The sequence below is a fragment of the Theropithecus gelada genome, chromosome 14, assembly GCF_003255815.1.
Source record: "Theropithecus gelada isolate Dixy chromosome 14, Tgel_1.0, whole genome shotgun sequence".
NCBI lineage: Eukaryota > Metazoa > Chordata > Mammalia > Primates > Cercopithecidae > Theropithecus > Theropithecus gelada.
In genome coordinates this window covers 69,425,393-69,442,994 of record NC_037682.1, presented here as the reverse complement: position 1 = coordinate 69,442,994, position 17,602 = coordinate 69,425,393, and the positions used below count along the sequence as shown (strand labels likewise).

Here is a 17,602-nt window from a genome sequence, read left to right as displayed (position 1 = left end):
TGAACAGCTAGGATTTCAAGCAAGGCAATCTGATCCCGGACTCTCAGCCTTTCTAATGCTGTCTCATTTTCGCACATATTGAATCTGAGGTACGACGAGTATGCAGGTAATGCTGCTCGGGAGGTATTGGGAAATACACAATCTGAGCTCAGGAGAAAGCTTTGGATCGAAAGTATCCTCCACGGTAAGAGAAAAAACGTGAAAGGAAGCCCATTCTTTTCCTAAGTGATTCTCCCACCTTAGGTGTGTGCTGCCATGCCTGGCTAATGTTTTGTATTTGGGTTTTATTTTTCTGTAGAGATGGGGTTTTGTCACGTTACCTTGGCTGGTCTCAAACTCCTGGGCTCAAGCGATCTGCCCACTTTGGCCTCCCAAAGTGCTGGGATTACAGGCATGAGCCAAGGCACCTGGTCTGGCCTCTTTTTATTAATCTTTCTTAAATGTATGTATAAGTCACATTGATTTCAATGTTTGATATTAGAGGTGTTTTGGTCTTTATAGGTTTGGCGATGTCTTGTGACCAGAAATATGCCACAGGAACTTAACTCTTGTTTATATCAATTCACAATCCTATATCAGTTCACAGTAGTTCAAACTTCTCCGTTATAATTTCTTTGTCTTCCTCCCATCCCCGTCCCCTCTCCCACCTCCCACACAAAGAAAACATAATACACGTCTGGCTCTGCGATCACACAACGTCGGATAGTTTTCAACTTCAGCCCTTGACAACGAGTTCATAGATGCGGTGGTGCTTTGTTAACCTGAAGAGGATACTCAGCCACGGAAGTTAGCCGTCTTTCTCCATCCTGGCTACACCATTCGCCCTCCCAGAAATAGTCCCAAAATTGTCTGGTAGAAACGCTGCACGGAAACTGCCGGCCAAGGACAGCGGACCGAGAAGAGTGACGCGACGCGATGACGTCACGCAGCAGCCGGGTGATTCCCCAGCCTCTGGCGTCACGCGCCGATGACGCAATCCCAGGCGTTCGCCCTTCTGCAGGCCAGGGTTTGGCCTCGCTCCTACGGGTCGGTCAGGCGCTCCCCGCCCCCTCCCACCTGCGGGAGGCGGGGCGGGCACGGCTCCGCCGGAGCCACCGCCGCGCAGGAGAGGGGGAAAGGCCGGGGGGGAGGGAAGGGGGAAAGGGCGGGGGTAAGGGGGGGAAGAAGGAGGAGGAGGGGAGCCAGTGAACTAGGCGGTCAGGCCCGCCGAGCGGCGTACAATAGCGCAGTTGTAGGCGGGGGAGGCGGCCCTGCCGCGGCTGCAGCCGGAGCCGAAGGTGGCGGCTGCACAGTAGACGCCCCCTCACGGCTTCCCCCACACGCTCCCGCCCCCTCGCTCGCCCATTGCGCCTCCCTCGCAGGCTCCGCCGTCCTCCTCCATAGACGCTTTCCCCCTCGGACTCTTATTCCCTTTTTCACGGAGCCCCGCGCTCTCGTGAGCCCCCTCGAAGAACCTGGTCTCCGCATCCAGTTCCCATCTCCTGCCTCAGAGGCCATCTGAGCTCTTCGCACCTCGCCCCTCAGCCCCCCACCGTTGCCCCCGCCCCGCGTCGCCTCGCTCCCTGCCGCCCCCCCATCATCCCTTCCCTCGCAGTTCCCCTGTCCTGAGGGGATCCCCGGCACTGGCGGCGCGGCGGCGGCAGGAGGGAGAAAGTGAAGCGGTAGCTCGCACACACTCGCGCCCTCACTCCCGGCTCGGCGGCACCCACCATCGGGAGGAGGAGGAGGAGCCGAGAGGAGCTCAGCGAGCGCGGAAGGTGAGAGCGGGCCTCCTGCCCAGTACCCCTCGCGTCCCCGGCTGCCAGGGTTGGGGCGCGGGGGTGGGGACGGGTGGAGTAGGGGTCTGGGCCCATTTATCTCGCGTGGCGGGGCCGGGCGCTTGGGCCGGCGGAGGCGCCAGGTAAGGTGAGGCGGGCGTCGCCCAGCGAGGCCCGCTCCCGTCGGGCCAACAAAGGCCCCCCGTGCGCTCACCGGGGGGGTCGCGGGTCTCAGACGCCGGGCGATCAAGAGACCCGGGAGAGGGAAGGGAAGGGGCGGGGCGGGGCCAGGCCAGGCTGGGGCCGGGAGCCCCCACGGGTACCGGTCCGGGACCGAGTCCCTTCCGAACTTTGCAGTCCTGCAGAGCTCACCCTGTCCCACTACGAGGAGGCACAGCAAAGCGGCGCCCCAGTTCCTTCTGCATGGAATAAATGACCCCTTCTAGGCTTGGACAGTCACCTTTAGGGTTTTACTCCCTGAAAAATAAGGGCTGGTAGGACTTGACTTACGCAGCCCCTCCCCCACCGCGGAATATTCTGTAACTTGGGAAGTGAAAAACAACCGGGAAAGGAGATTTATAGTTATTTTATGTTCATTAATCCATTTGAAAAGACATGATTGTTGTAGTCTTCGCTATCCTATTTCAACAATACACATTACTGGGAATGTTTTGGAAGAATACTTGAGAAGTAGTGGGTTGTGAGCAACGTCCTTGGTTTTTAAACCCCTTGGATAATTGTTCTACTCTTACAAAAACTGAACAGTGAAGGGAAGGGTTAGTTCTGTGGTTACTAATAAAAATTCAGATTCGTTAGTCTTGACTTTAAGAATTGTTCTTGAGAAAAATCTTTAATTTTGCCTCCTACATTTGTGGGTTCTCTTTCAACTCTGTCAGGAGAAAGTAGGAATTATTAGTACAGATACCTCATCTCTTACCTTGTGGCTTCATCTACTTCTTGTGTGACCTTGAGCAGGTCACTTCCAGCCTTAAAAGCTCCAGAAGTTTGGTTTTATGCCCCAAAACGGGCAGGTAGCAAGCACCAACTCAGCTTTCAAGAGTCCACTGAAGAATTCCCACACTGTGAAATCTTTGCTGGCCTCCATCCTGTCCCTCCTCTCAGACAGAACTGACTTTTTCCCATTGGCCCGGTGGGATTTCTACCACAGCACTTACAACATTTTGGTTCTTATTTGGAAAATTCTAAATCACATGCGTAGAACCCCCACCCCCCCACCTCAACTAGCAACTATGCCTTTCAAAAAGGGTTTTGGGAACATTGACGCTGAAAACTTCCCATACTTTCCCTGAAGCTTATCCATACGCTTAACTACATGAACTCATGTGTCTGCCTTGGTAAATTTGCTAATTCAGTCAATTCATTTATCCAACATTACTGGAGTTTGGAGAGCTACTATGTTTCAGGCCTCTTGCTAAGGCTATGGGGATTCAGTCTATTAAGATATTCCCTGTCTTCAAAGAGCTCAAAGTCTAATGGGTGAGGTAGACAAGTAAACAATGAAGGTCTGCCCTAATCTGTGGGGGACTCCAGTTGTACAGGTAGTAGTGTGCAATAATTGAGGCTGCTGGACCTGTTTTACAAGTCTTCTCTTGGCCAAAGTGAGTCCTGCAGGGAAGGTGACCTGCCTCATCCATAAGAGGGCATTTGGTAAAAAGCTTGTTCAGTTCAATTCAATATACATTTACTAAGCGCATGTTTTGAGTCCCTCTGCTAGGTTTGAAGGAAGCAGTGCCTCAAAGGAAGGTACTGTGCATCCAGAAAGATTTCTGTGAAACAAAACCTTACCACATCAATGCCCCCTACCCCTGACTCTTCATATTCTGAAGATAAATTTCAGACTAACATGGAATAAGAAACTCTCAGGCATCAGACCACTGCCTGCCTTTGCAGCCTCACTTTCTGTGGCTCCCCTGCCACTCTCATCTTCACTTTTGCATGTTCTGTTTTCTTCCTGGATGCTTCCCTTCCACCCTTTACCTGCCTGTGGAGGTGTCCTTGTTGGGCCTTTGCGATGCAGTCCCTTAGTCTCTCCTTTTCCTGCATAGAATGAGTTGCTCTTCCATCCTCTGGCTCATACACATACCACTCTTATGGTCTTCTATAGCACTCTATTGTAATTACTTGAGTTTGTGCCTTTTTTCGGTAGCCTGTGAATTTCTTTTCTTTAATAAGCCCTTTAAATGATTCTGATGCTTGCTAAAGTTTGAGAACCACAGGGTTAAAAGATCTGCTCTTGATAAAAACAAGCACCCTGCCAGCTCCCGCTGTCCCCTGTTTTTCTTCCATAGCACTCACTGCTTGACATCATCCCATCCCATCCCATCCCACCCCACTCTTGCCAATAGAATGAAAGCTTCCTGAGATTGGGAAGTTTTGTCAGTTTGGTCATTGCTTTAATCCTAGTGCCTAGAATAGTGACTGCATATAGCAGGCACTCAAGTATTTGTTGAATGACTAATATAAGATGATTTAATCCTATGTATTGCTAGCTGCTACATTGGGGTTTTACTAAAGAACAGTTCTCAGAATGAATAGGAATCATGGTCCAATATGCGAATCCAAGGGGATCCTCACATTTTTGGGGGATTCATTTTAGGTTGAGCTTTTCCCTTCTACATCTATGTGTCTCCAGCCAAAGCCTGCAAGAATTTTTAGCCCCGTCTTTTGTTTGTTTTAACCACCACCTGAAAACTGCTGTTGCAATATCCCAAGCCAGGATTGTTTCCTGGGAATTTGCAACTTGGTTTTGCAAGTCTAAATAAGCACTCTTAACTTTTGAGTCTTTTAATTTAAAACTGTCTCTTCCTGGTCTCCTGTGGTTTTTGTCTTTCTCTAGTGCTCTATGGGGTCTGTTTGACTCCACACAAAGGTTTCCCTTCCTTGTGAAGCTCTTAAAATGCTTTGTTTCTTTCACTTTCTTATTAGCCCTAAGATACCATGCCCAGTTTTCTCCTTTCCTAGCTTCCTTCTGCGAGAGTGACTTCATTTATTCATCCATTTACTATAAAATTATGAGTCCTCCTCTATCATGTGCCAGACCCTGTGCTGGGCAGGATGTTCAGCTATATACAAGAGTGCAGCCCAAGTCTTTAAGGAGCTAGAGATAGTATGACATGATAAGTGCTGAAATGAAGAGATGAAATAGAGGGGTGAAAAAAGGTGGTATATGATCATAAAGGTGGGAGAAAGCTGCCTTTCTATTTGTTTCCCTCAATTTAGTAATGATTTGTTAAACAAGCATCATTTCGACAGGCAGACTTTTAAAAAATTTTAAGAGGTCATGGGCTTTGTTGGGGAAAACTAAAACAAAAATCAAGGTAGAATCAGCGGTTGCCAATTTGAGACATTAATTAATTCTGTTGTTGCTGGTTTTAATGATTTTTATGATCCCTCTCATGTTATTTTTCAAAATGATAACCAGAAAGTGGGAGAAAAATATTTCTTTTTGGCATAGTAAAGAGACAAGTTTAAGGTTATCAAAAGAATACATCTCACTACAGTTTATTGTATATTTTTGAAAAGCTATAAACGTAATATGCATCTAAAAACAGAGGCTTTTGACTTTATGATGAAGAAATGATAAATGTTTGAAGTGATGAATATGCTAATTATCCTGATTTGATTATTACACGTATACATATCAAAATATCACTCTATCCTATAAATACATACAATTATTACATACCAACTAAAAACAAAAGGAAAAATGCATTGATTCAAAATTAATAGTCAGTATATTCAAACTTGAAGATAAAAAATTTAAAAACATTCTCTCACACCAGTATTTCCTCCTTCTGGGTCTTTTTGTATGCCCATTATTAAAAAAAAAAAACAACATATCTTCACAGATGGTGTTTTAATTTCTAAGGGGTAATGTAATTTGTAGTGGGGGAAAATGAAACCCTGGAAAAGTTAGGAGACCTTCTTTAGTATATGTTACTGCATGACCTTGTAGAAGTAATTTTTATCTCTGTGTTTTGTCCCAACTATAAAATGGGGATGGTAATGGTTGGTACGACTAGTTTACAGGATCATGAAGCAATTAAAATAATGACTATAAAGGAATCTTTGAAAAGTATAATTTGCTTGTTAGTTGTTAGGTGGTGGTAAGCTTACTAAAAATGACTTACATTATTGAATACCTGTTCTGTACCAGGCCCTACATGAGATGTTTAACATGTTCTTTTTAACCCTCAGAATAACCTTATGAGATGATTGTTGGTATCTCTGTATCATAGGTGAGGAAGCCTGAGAGTCATACTAGTAAAGGGAGCTTATTTGAGGTTTTGCTGCAAGTAAGTGGCAGACCGACAGTTCTAGTCCATGTCCATCTGACTCCAGCAGCTATGTGCTATTTTCAGTACACAGGATGATTTTAATTTTTCTGCACAGAGGATATAGGAATGTTTTGCAAATAAATATATTGCAGTGAGAGTTAAAGTTTCCATTTAGTATGGTTTTTTTTGTGTATTAGAAGGCTTGGTGAAGACAGATTTACATTCATTACATTTATCATTCATACAGGAAAAATAATAACATCTTTCCTGGATGTTATTTTGTTCAATCTTCATAACAGCCCTATGAGATAGGTATTCCCATTTTACGAATTGGGAGGCTGAGGATTATATTAATAGAAGTCTTGGCTTGCTCAGAGGCACATCATTAACAAATGCCTGAATATTCATTTTAAACCACATTTTAAAATTCTAAGTGTAGTACTTTACTTTGCCGCTATAACATATAGCCTTTTAAACTCTATCAAACTAAATTTTGGGGCACTAGACATGTCCTTTTAAATTGGTTCCTAATCTCTTTAGCTTCTTCTCCCTAAGAAAACCCTGACTGAAGTCCACAGTTTGAATTAGAAAGGATAATTGCTGATAAAATCCTATGTCAGATGGTCATGATGTTGCAGACTTAGAAGATAATACTTCATTACTGAAGCCGCCAGATCAGGCTTTATCCAGTATTTGGAATCACTTGTGCCTGAATATTTCCCTGTGCCATCATAAATTTATTAACTTAATGTACTACATTTTTCTACCTTTGTTGTGAGCCTTTTCTTTCATGAATATCTTCCTCTTCTCTCCCATTCTTTTAGTTTTTGAGATGGGGAAAGTCATGTATGTGCTAGGCTTCTCCGGACTATCCCTTCTTGAGGAATAGTGTAGTAGTAAGTCTAGAAAGAACCAGAGGTTCATTCATCCCTCATGAGTTTGTGTGGTATTGATTGACTGTAGAATTCATCTAATTCTCAGTTATAAAAAGTCAATTATGTCTTGGCTTTTGTTCCTGGAGTCAGGGTTAGGTAATTTGCATGCAGGATTGGGAAATCCATTCTTGTTTATGGACTGCTTTCTTTTATTACTTTTCTACTTCCAGCCTTCTCCAATATCTCTTTACCTTTCAGACTGTAAGTACTAACTGAGGCTGGCAAGAGCATTTTCTCCTTTATAGAATCTGCCTTTTGAATCTTTGGGGATGGCAGATGACAATGACAGTGTATGCATGGCTTCCACCCTCATCTGCCTGCCTGTATCTTTAGGGTCCAGCTTTCCTTATTTCCTCCTTTATTCCCACAAAGCTAAGATTGATGTCTTCCTCACTGGAACCCTCGTTCTCATAGTACTTTGTGTATTACTGCACTTTCCAAGGGAGGGTATAAGGAAGAGCACAAAATTTGAAGTTAGACAAAGAGCTACTTGGACATTTATTTAAATCTCTATTTGTTCATTTGGAAGAAATAATACCTAACTTACAGAGTTCTTGTGAAGATTAAATTAATAATATATATAAAAGTGAATTGTAAGATACTGAGCTATATAGATGTTAGGTAGAGTAGTTGTAATTTTATGACTATGATTGTGTATAGCAGTGGTTTTAATTTTGGCTGTGCACTTGAATTACTTGTGAAGATGTAAAAGAGTTGCCTTGGCATCTCTATTTTGAAAGGTTTATAGGTGATTCTTATATGCAAAGTTGAGAAGCACTGTCTTATATTACAATATTTTGCATAAATGTCTTACGTAAGTATTATATGAAAAGTAGTATTTTTCTTGCCATTTTAAGTTCCTTCATTTGCTAAATAAATACTATGCATCAGGCATTGTCACAGATTCTGAATAAACAGATGAATCATAGCCTCTACCCTTGAGTTTATAGTTTCCGGGAGAAACAGACATGTGCATAGACAATTACACTACAGTGAGACAAAAAATGACAAAAATATGGAGATAAGTGCAAGGGCCATGTGAACACAGAGGAAGGGCATCTGCTGCACTTGAAATGGAGGTGGACTGGCAAGCATTCTTAAAGGAGGTGACATCTAAGATGGGTTCTGAAAAATGAGCAGGGGTTAACGAAGCACAGTCAGGGAGGGTTGAGAAGAAAGGGAGATGATGGACCCTCTCGAAAGAGAGAGCAATATGTGAGCAGAAGATTTGAGAGCATGTTTGGGGAGCCCTGTGTAGTTTAGTATGCTTAGAAGATAGGGTGTAAGGTGGGGAGGGGTGAGAGCAGAGAGGAGGCAGGGCCTAGATGATGAAGGGCCTTTTGTATAATGTACAAAATACTTTTACTGATATTATCTGACTTTATTCTTTGGACAATTCTCTGGGTTAGCTAGGACAGGTGTTGTTTCATATTCATTTGATAGAAAACACAAAGAGGTTAATTGACTTTCTGAGGCTACACAGCACAGCTAAGATCTGAAGCCAGGTTCTTTTGATTGTTCAGTACATCATACTTTTTCTTTTTCTTTTTTTTTTTTGAGACGGAGTCTCGCTCTGTGACCCAGGCTGGAGTGCAGTGGCCGGATCTCAGCTCACTGCAAGCTCCGCCTCCCGGGTTCACACCATTCTCCTGCCTCAGCCTCCCGAGTAGCTGGGACTACAGGCACCCACCACCTCGCCCGGCTAGTTTTTTGTATTTTTTTAGTAGAGACTGGGTTTCACTTTGTTAGCCAGGATGGTCTCGATCTCCTGACCTCGTGATCTGCCCGTCTCGGCCTCCCCAAGTGCTGGGATTACAGGTTTGAGCCACCGCGCCCTGCCCGTCATGCTTTTTCTATTACACTATAGCCATCTTAGATCTTTGTGGTGTTGTAGAGATCAGGTAAACTCTGTGGATACAGCAATTGTATGTCATCACAAATGACAGCAATTTGTAAGCTGTAACGTGCTAGACTGATGTTGGCTAACTCATTTTACAGATGAGGAAATTTAGGAGCAGAGATATCAAGCTGTCATTTGAAGGCTTTTTTTTCTTTGAGACAGAGTCTTGCTCTGTTGCCCAGGCTGCAGTGCAGTGGTACGATCTTGGCTCACTGCATGCTCCACCTCTCGGGTTCACACCATTCTCCTGCCTCAGCCTCCCGAGTAGCTGGGACTACAGGTGCCCACCACCACGCCCGGCTAATTTTTTGTATTTTTAGTAGAGACAGGGTTCACTAACTTAGTTTCACTATGTTAGCCAGGATGGTCTCTATCACCTGACCTCGTGATCCACCCATCTCGGCCTCCCAAAGTGCTGGGATTACAGGCGTGAGCCACCGCGCCTGGCCTTGAAGACATTTTTAAAAATTATTACTGTGTAACCACAGCAAGTCACTTAACCATCCTGAGACTCAGTTTTCCTTAGCTGTCATATAGATGTGTTGAGTTTGATGCCAACTTCTTAGCTCAAATATTTTGACAGTGATTCTTAACCTTCTCACCTACTCCTTGCCCTCACTCTTTCTCTGTAATACAAAAGGACGTAGTCCATCAGTAACAGTATTTCACTATGGAAATAGTTCCCAGTGGGCTAGAAGAACAAAATTTAAATTTCCAGTTTGGGGGATGGGTGAAGAGGGACTTGGTATAGTTGGAGGGGCTCTTGGTTCTTCAATTACCTGTTGGAGAATTACTATTAATATTTTATTTATTTATTTTTTTGAGACAGAGTCTTGCTCTATCGTCCAGGTTGGAGTACAGTAGCTCCATCACAGCTTACTGCAGCCCTGCCCTACCAGGAGCAAGCAATCCTCTCACTTTAGTCTCCGAGTAGCTGGGACCACAGGGGCATGCTACCAAGCCCAGCTAATTTTTGTATTTTTTGTAGAGACAGGGTTTTGCCATGTTGCCCAGGCTGGGCTCAAGTGAACTGCCCACCTCAGCCTCTCAAGATGCTGGGATTACAATACTTGGGCCTTTGCCCGGCCCAAGAATTACTATTTTATAACGTTCCCTCCCACTTACTTTCTCATATGGAATTATCTGACCAGTCCAGAGTCTGAGATTTTTTTGGTATCCAGGATAGATTTTGCTTAATTTAATAAATTATGTATGTAATTTGTAAAGTAACTTAAAAAAATAAAGAACCAGGTGAGCAAAATTAGAAAACCCATCGTGGTAGACTTTTGAAAAGTCTAAGTTTCCTGGACTTTCTAGAGATTATATATAAGATTATATATATAATTTTTGTGCTTTACTGTTTTCAAAACCCTTTATATAGAGTCTCATTTAACTTAATTCTGTTCTTAAGGCATATTTTTATAAATGAACAGAAGTTAAGTGGCATGATTATATAGCTGGGAAGTTGCAAACTGGAATCTTTAATTCGTATTTTCTGTCTCCACATCTGGTCACCTGCTCCTGATCATTCGAGTGCTGCCCTGACCAGTGGCACTTTTTAAAAAATTCTAGGTTCCTAGGAGAATGGTAAAATATATTTATAGTTCCCTCTAACTCTTTCAAAGAATCATTTTTTTCCTATCCATTGCTACTTGCTGGACAATTGACTTAGTTGACTGTGTGATAAAGGTTCCAGGACAGTTAGGAATGGCTGCTGAGTATATTGTTCTTCACTCACACACACACACACACACACACACACACACTTTCACATATGTGCCAATCCAATACAGCTAAACCTGACTTACAGTGGTTCAACTTAACGATTTTTTGACTTTATGATGGTGTCAAAGCAGGATACATTCAGTAGAAACCATACTTGGAATACCCATCCAATCACTTTCAGTGCAGTATTTAATAAATTACAGAAGATATTCAGCACTTTATTATAAAATAGGCTCTGTGTTAGATGATTTTGCATAACTGTCGGCTAATGTAAGTGTTCTGAGTTTGTTTACGGTTGGGTAGGCTAAGCTATGATGTTTGGTATGTTAGGTATATTAAATGCGTTTGTGACTTAAAGTATTTCAGCGTTTAAGTTGGGTTTATCAGGTCGTAACCTAATTGTAAGTCAAGGAGCATCTGTAAAACTCTATAGTGCTTCTATTTATTCCTTAATTAGACTACACATATTTATTGATTTCTTCCTGTGTGCCAAGCATTGCACTTAGTACTAAGGATACAATCATAAATAATACAGGCATGGTCCTTGTCCTTGCTCTTACAAAGATTATATTTCAGAGGGTAATACAGAGAAAAGTAAGTAGATATACAAGTGCACAGTTGCAGGTTTTGCTAAGTCCTGCAAAAGAGATAAAGGACTAATGTAGAGAGTTTTGGAGTGATAAGGGAAAGACTTCATTGAGGAAATGATGCTTTTCAACTGAGATGTGCATGATAAATAGATTTTAGTCATGCAGAACATTGAGGGGAAAAAGCATGTCAGGCAGAGGGAACATTTTAAATGCACAAAGACCCTGAGAGTAGGTAAAAGTTTAGAGATGTGCTGCTCAGTATGGTGGCTACTTAGCCAGTGTGGCTGTTGAGCACACTGGCTGATTCACATAGAGATGCACTGTAAGTGTAAAATACATACCAGAGTTTGAAGACAATACTGAAAAAATAATGTAAAATAACTCATTAACTTTTTATATTGGTTATATGTTGAATTGTTAATATTTTGAATATATTGGGTTAAAATGTATTTAAAAATTAATTTCACCTTTTTACAAACTTTAAAATATGGCTACTAGAAAATTTAAGATTACATATGTGGTTTGTTTTTAAGGCTAACATTATCTTTCAATTGGATAATGCTGGTTTAGCTCAACATAGAGGAACTAAAAAAAAGGCCATTATGGCTGTTGTATAGGAAGCAAGAGTAAATGGTCTGAGATGAAGTTGGAGTGGTATGAAGAGACCTTTCAGAATGCTACCCTGTGTAATATCCTAGTAAATCCGAAGGGACTGAGGGGATTATCAAGTCTGATTTTATATATTGAAACAGTTAGTAATTGCCAAAGTCTCTCTTCTCTCTAGAGTGCTAGAATGAGGACATGAGCAAGCACTTTCAGCATAGTTTCTTGGGATTAGAATGCTCTATTTCATTGTCAGCTAAAACAAGTAAATGAATATTGATGAAGAATAAATTGATTAATACAAGTTTCCAAGTGGTCTTGAGACTGCCTCTGGGTATCTGTCGTAAGTAGACCCTCTCAAAGACTGAATTTTTCATAAAAATTTTCCTGTAGGCTGACTCTTCTTGAAACTGTTTCATTTTATACTGTATTTCTTTAATTTTATGTATGTTAAAAAATTTTTTAAATAAAACATTGGCAGGGGAGTATGTGCAGTGAACACCTATATGCCTGTTATTTAGACTGTGTGGTATTTTGCAGTTTGCTTTATTGCATGTCTATATATCCCTTGATCCATTCATTAACCTATCTTATTTTGAAGTGTTTCAAAATAAGTTGCAGGTATCAGTACACCCTTAAACACTTTAGCATCCATATCATTATTTGCTTACATGGAACTATACTCTTACTTGATACTCTGTGGCGTTATTTGATGAATATCTGTGTCTACCCTACTAGACCCTACACTCCAGAGAATCATTTCTCTTTAAGGCTTGGCACTTCTAAGAGAATGAGTTTTAACATACTACCCGTTTTCTTAAAAGCCCCGCCCCCCGCATCTTTTTTTTTTTTCTCACTGTTGTATCCCCAGTGCCTAACCTATAATAGGCACTCAACAAATATTTTTTGATTGAAAAAATGAGTGAAAGTGGAGCCAGAATTCCAACTGTGGTCCACATGACTTTTTTTTTTTTTTTTTTTTTTGAGGCACATGACTTATTTTTTTTTGGGGGGACGGAGTGTCGCTCTGTTTCCCAGGCTGGAGTGCGGTAGCGCAATCTCGGCCCACTGCAAGCTCCGCCTCCCGGGTTCACGCCATTCTCCTGCCTCAGCCTCCCGAGTAGCTGGGACTACAGCCGTCCGCCATCGCCCTCGGCTAATTTTGTGTGTGTGTATTTTTAGTAGAGACGGGGTTTCACTGTGTTAGCCAGGATGGTCTGGATCTCCTGACTTTGTGATCCACCTGCCTCGGCCTCCCAAAGTGCTGGGATTACATGCGTGAGCCACCGTGCCTAGCGATGGGACGTGGAAAATTCTTTTTTTTTTTTTTGAGACGGCATCTCCTTCTGTCGCCCAGGCTGGAGTGCAGTGATGCGATCTCTGCTCACTGCAAGTTCCGCCTCCCAGGTTCACACCATTGGCCTGCTTCAGCCTCCTGAGTAACTGTGTCTACAGGCGCCGGCTGCCAGGCCTGGCAGGACGTGGAAAATTCTTAAAGTCGATCAGCAGCTACTTTGCTACTCTGGATCTTTCTTCATTTCCTTTAAGCTGAGGAATTACATGTTACTGAAAAATGGCATTGAACTGAGACCCTTGAAGGCCTATTTGCCTTCTAGTGGGTCAACTCTTTTTAGTATTATCCAAGGCAGTGTTTCAAAATTGGCTGTTTTCTTTTAGATTAGTATGAGTTTCTTTAAAGGGCCACACAAGCTTAACATGAATAATGTTACTAACTTTGTTCCATTAAAAATAACAGGGCTGGCCGGTCACGGTGGCTCACTCCTGTAATCCCAGCACTTTGGGAGGCCGAGGCGGGCGGATCACGAGGTCAGGAGATCCAGACCACCCTGGCTAACACAGTGAAACCCTATCTCTACTAAAAATACAAAAAATTAACCGGGCGTGGTGGCGGGCGCCTGTAGTCCCAGCTACTCGGAAGGCTGAGGCGGGAGAATGGGGTGAACCTGGGAGGCAGAACTTGCAGTGAGCCGAGATCATGCCACTGCACTCCAGCCTGGGCGACGAGCGAGACTACGTCTCAAAAAAAAAAAAGGCTTTGTTTCACAAACTTTTGTAATACTATTAATCAATTTAAAATTTAGTTATGATGCCATCCTGACAACCCTTTTTTGTTTCCTTTTTTGGTATATGTAGACATACATAAACATACATGTAGTTGTAATCATAATGTAGACCTAAGTTTGTTGTTTGCCCTTTTTTCTTGACTTATACACGTTTCTCCATGTTACTCTTTAGTCTTCATTGTAAAATTTAAGATGATATTCCATAATTTACCTAAAACTATTGTATCAGTCAATGTTCTACTGGAGAAACAGAACCAGTAGAATAATTCTTTCTTTGGGAAACTTTAGTTTTGCTCTTAAAGCCTTTCAACTGATTAGATGAAGCCCACCGAGATTATGGAGGATAATGATCTTTACTTAACGTCAACTGCTTGTAGATGTTAACTACGTCTACAAAATACCTTCCTGGCAACACCTACATTAATGTTTAATTGAATAACTGGGGACTATCGCCTAGCCAAGTTGACACATAAAACTATCAGGTGTAGGTTTTTAGGTTTTTCTTTTCCTACTATAAATTATACTGTAATTTTACCCATAACACTACATATAGCTTTCTTCTTTCAAATATTATTTTTTTAGAATAAATTTCTATAGGTGGGATTACTGGATCAAGGGGTAGAAGACCTAATGGACTCTTGACAGGATTTGACATTTGCAAACTGAAAATACCACTACAGCCTTTCTTTTGATGATTTCTTCAGGAATTGGCCCATTCAACTGATTCATTTACTTTTTCCACAAGCCTAGTTTTCTGCCTGTTTTCCATCTCTGGAAATAATTGCATGCTTTTCTTCGGTATTGTCTTCAGTTTTCTTCTTCTTCTGCCACTTTTTTTCTGCCGTTTACCTCTCTCTGCCCCCACCCTCCAGACTTTGCCTCATATATCACAGATAAAATAGAAGCTTCATATTCCTACTTAGGATTTACTTGGATTTGTACCCATTCCTTCCTTTGCCCCTTCTTTTACAATGAAAGAAGTGATTCTGTTCTCTTTCCTCATCTCTTCTTCGCTTGCTCCTCCACATGTTTCTAGATTGTTTCCCATGGTCCCATCTTTAGACTCCTCACTTTACAGCATCCTTAAATTTTGCCTTCTGAGTTATCCTAAGCAGCCTTCAAATATTCTACTTAAAGGAAAATAATTTTCCTTTTCTTCACCAAAAAAAAAAAAGTGCTCATGAGATCCCATGTCAGCTTCTAGATAAACCCTATCTCTGCTTTCCTTCAAAGCTAGTCTTCTTTAAATAGCTATTTACAACTATTTACCTTACCTCCTATTTATTCTGCAGCCTACTCCCCTCCTGTCTCCACAACCCCATCATAACTGCTCTTGCTAAGGCCATTAATGATGCTCATGGTGCCAAACTTACTTTTTTTTTTTTTTTTAAAGCAAGCAAACAAACAAAAAACTTCTTAGCCACAGATGTACCTAATAATCCTGTACCTCAATGGCTGGCTGACTGGCTGACTCCCTCGCTTCCTCCCTCCTTCCCTCCCTTCCTCCTTTCCTTCTTTTTTTTTCTTTCCTTCTTTCTTTTTCTCTCTCCCTTTTTCCTTTTCATCTTTTTTTTTTTTTTTTTTTTCCTTTTTTTACGTCTTTTTTTCTTTTTTTTTTTTTTTTTTTTTTTTTTTTGCCTATTCTACAGAGTTTGTGAAAGTCTGTCTTGCCTCAGGGCCTTCACACCTGTTCTTTACCCTTGGTTTGCTGTTCACAATTCTGGCTTCTCCTTCTCGTTCAATAAACAAATATTCATTATCTACTGTAAACCAGGACCTTTCTAATCTAAAGAAGAGCCCCTCTGTTTTCCTCTTACAGCACTTTGTTATTTTCTGTAATGGCATTTATAATGATTTGTGATTCTATATTTATTTGACTGTTGGTTATGTCTAGACTTTTAGCTCCATGGAGTCAAAAGTCGTGTCTTTTGGTCACCATTGTACCTCATCACTTAGTACAGTGCTTGGAACACAGTGAGGCTTGTAAATATTTGCAGAATGAATAAGCTCATGTTATCAGTCCAATGGATTATCAAGCCTTGTTAGTTTTATCTCTGAAGTTTTTTTTCCAGTTTATTTTTATTTCTCTATCCTTTCTGCTCTGATTTAGACTTTAATAATCTCTTCCCTTGACTTTTAGTAACCTCTTAACTAGTGTCCTGGCAACCAGTCTTTCTGCCCTCTTATTTATTCATTATTCTGCCTGGAGTAATATTTCTGATCCTGTCACTGTTCTGCCCAAAAGCCATCAGTGTGTCTCCATTGTTTATAGGATAATATGTAAATTAGTTATTCAGGGAACTTAACAATTTGACCTCACCTACCTCTTCAGCGTCTCTTCTGACCCTACTCACTCTCTCTAAATAGATGGTTTCAGTTTCATTCCATTTCATATCATATTACCCTGTTCCCTCAGCCTGGAATTCTGTTTTCCTCTATGCTTTTAAAACTCTTATTCCTCAAGATACAACTTGGATGCCAGTTCTTCCATGTAGGCTTCCCCAGTTTTCATCCTCCCATTCATGATTTTAAGTTCCTGGAGGGTAGTACTTTGTTTTCTTCTTTGCTGTATCTTCAGTATCTTGATAAGTGCCTGGCAGGTAGTAGGCTCTTAATAAATATTTGTTGAATGATTGAATACAATAGTTTACTGTTGCACTCCCTCGACATATAGTCATCAGACTTTCTTGAATTTTCATAGTACACTCTCCCCATCCTTTGCGCTATAATTAGTATTGAAGTTCATTTGTTATCTATAGGGACTTATAAAATTAGCCCCCACTCAAACATCCCTCCCTGCTCACCAGTAAGGTCTGTACAGTCACCCCTCTTTGTCAGTAAGTGCTTTTCTAATGGTAGGATTATTAACATTGAACAATATAATACAAATGGATTCTAAAATTAATATTGAAAAATTTTAGGAAGTTGAAATAAGGCAATATTGGATAATGGCCTGAATCACACACACACAAATCACTGACAAAGGAGGATTAGGTAAAGTTAGACTGATTTAAAATTGAAGGGAAAATTAACGTGGGTAATGAGATAACAGGACATTCAGAGGACAATGATTTGAGTAACAAAGGATTAAAAGAGACCCTTGGGAAAAATTGATGAAGCTCTTGAATATTTTTATAAAATTGATCCTCTTATCAATATGTTTTGAAAGCCAAATGTGAAGTGACAGATGTTCATTGTTCTAAGAATTAGCTTTGTGGGCAATGTAGCAAGTTTTATTAGGAATTATAAAAAATTTAAGATGTTTGTCTTGATAAATTAAAGGCCCCATCAACATTTTTAAAAAATTTACTAAGAAATTTTGGTCCCTTGCCAGTTAACTTTAAGTGGTATTTTTGGATAGTAGTTACCCTCACGTAACAAGAATGCCCTCTGTATATGCTCATTCCTCCATTAGATTTAGTTCCCTGAGGTTGGGATTGTGTTTTTTAAATTATATTCCTATGATGGCTACATCAGAGTCTGGTACCTCAGAGATGCCTCATAAATGCATAGAGATAAGAAGTGAATAATAATTGCAGGGACTTGGTAAAGGTCCTTGAAAGGTCTTGTCTGGTACAGAGCTTATACAGCAGGTGTATGGTAGCATTTGACTGTCATGCTTTGTTAAGACCAAAAGGAAAACCTCTCTTACTCTTCCTTTTGCCAGCTCCTGCCTAGTGTGTATTTTAATATTCAGAATCTGTTCTCTG

General features: G+C 41.3%; 1 protein-coding gene and 1 pseudogene across 1 annotated transcript in view; one reads left to right on the top strand and one right to left on the bottom strand.

Annotated features, from left to right (window-relative positions):
- Positions 1–1,247: 1,247 nt before the first annotated feature.
- PAK1 (p21 (RAC1) activated kinase 1) overlaps positions 1,248–17,602 on the top strand; it is a 148,387-nt gene continuing 132,032 nt past the window's right edge. Inside the window, exon 1 of the mRNA XM_025356773.1 lies at positions 1,248–1,757. The gene's annotated coding sequence lies outside the window, so the exon portion shown is untranslated. The remainder of the gene's footprint in view (positions 1,758–17,602) is intronic.
- LOC112605932 lies at positions 1,487–2,862 on the bottom strand (annotated as a pseudogene).